The following is a 2,209-nucleotide window of genomic DNA, read 5'->3' on the forward strand; positions in this document are numbered from 1 at the left end:
GGTCACACGTCTCCCTTAATACCAATCACACCAATTTAGTAATGATTGTAAGCAGCTGTTCATCCGAGGATGAGTTTAAAATGTTTGAATCAATTCTTAAAAAAAAAAATAATAATAATAATTAAAATAATTAGAAATATTTAATATTGTGTGTTACTTATAGGCCTAGATCACAAATCAAATAAGAAACATTGTTTATGTGACTGATATACAGACAGTTTGATGTTTTTCCCAGCTCAAGATGCCCTTTGGATCATTCTCAAGATATGGCCAAGCATGATCTTCAGGCTTCATGTTGGGTCCAGCAATGCGATCTGGGGGCTGTTTAAGAAAAGACAGTAAGAAAAGCGGCGATTAACGTCCAAACCCTGACTTGAAATAACTAATAAATCAATCGGGACTAAAGCTGTTTCATAAACGACCATTTAAGTTCACGCAATTGCATGAATTCGACCCAGGTCCCAGGACGTTGCGTTTTCCTCGGTGCATAACTGACATGCCACAGGTATATTTTTAATCTTTAAAAAGTCATGCAAATATATCAATTTTGCTGTCAGGAGTGGGCGAGGCAAGGCTTACGTGAGTAAACGAACGCTGCTCCGCGCATGCGCGCTAAACAGATGGAAAGCAATATAATTATAGCGCAATAATTCTGAATAAAATATGCATTCTGACAATATTTGTTGTCAAAATATTTGTTGTTGGACATTAAATGGGACACATGTGTAATTTTAATCTTACAGGTAAGTGTATTTTTATGATAGCAGTAACTGCAAATCAAAGCTGCTAATAATACAGCCCTACTATCTCAAATGAGTTAGTGTTCCTCTTATCTGTTAAAATGTAGTTTGATCTATATTATTTATTTTCATCTTTAATTAAGTAGCTTTAACTTTTAATTTAGTTTTTTAAATGTGTTAATGCTTTAAAGAGCCACTTTAGATTTTAATGTTCTACTACTACTATGACCATAAAGAGTTATTTGTTTACATTTATAAAACACTATAATGTTTAATTTATTGTTATTTATTTTTAATGTATATTATCATCTTACATGGATCTGCATTTTCTATAAAATGCATATCTGATATGACTTAATATATAATTAGCATAAATCAAACAATATATTTCATATTCTAGAGGAGCAAAGATTAAACGGATGATTGCAAAATGATTTCACAACCACCAGGTGGCGATATGCATTAAGCATGTAAACGACCATTGAACAAAAAAAAGAAAGAAACAGCATGGGCATTTTCTCAGCTTCAGTTTTCATAGTGATTAATTCGCTCTGTTGAAAATGTCTTGAGTCTTAACCAGGAACACTCTGAGTTGAATGGACTTACACATGGGGGATGTTTCATAAAACAAGTTTACCAAAAAAAAGGGCTTATTTCAGTTAGTCTAAACTATTTTCACAATTACCATATCTCAAGCTCAAGCTCAGTCAAAGAGCTCAGTCACTGTGGTAGCTTATGCTGGGAAACTAACCTGGTCTGGAGAAGGCTAACTGTCAGGCTAAGCTGAGTTCCTCTAACACTGACCAATAGGAATGCACTGATGAATGCACTGATATCACCATTGATTCTCTCACAAAGGCTACTATTAGTTGACTATTATTAGTCCAAAAATAAAAGTATACAGAAAATGTAACTTAAATAATAAAATAATTAAAAATAGGCTACACCCAGCTATATATTTCATGTATTGGACAAATGTAGTGGCCTTTTTTATATATGATATATGAAAACATATATGAAATATATGAGAAAAAAAATTATCATAGTTGCTATACTTGCCCATTCAGTTGATCAGCTGTTTCTAGCCATGCGGCCTTTCTCTCTGGTTTTATGATCAATGTACCTTTTGTGTTTATTAGAAGAACATTAAAACATTACCATCTAAAATTTCTCTTTAAAGCATTTAAAACACTAAATTACAAGTTTAAACCACTGAATTAAAAATGAAAATAAGTGATAGAAATCAGAATACATTTTAACAGATAAGAGGAATACCTCATTTGAGATAGTAGGGCTGTATTAGGAGCTTACATTTGATTTACAGTTACTTACAGTAAATTAACTTATATTCAAATTCTACGTCACATTTAATGTCCAACAACAAATATTTCAGCAGAATGCATATTTTATTCAGAATTATTGCGCCATTATTCTATTGCACTCAGTCTGTGTTGCACGCATGTGTGCAG

Source organism: Carassius auratus, unplaced genomic scaffold, assembly GCF_003368295.1.
Source record: "Carassius auratus strain Wakin unplaced genomic scaffold, ASM336829v1 scaf_tig00214519, whole genome shotgun sequence".
In the NCBI taxonomy this organism is placed as follows: Eukaryota; Metazoa; Chordata; class Actinopteri; order Cypriniformes; family Cyprinidae; genus Carassius; species Carassius auratus.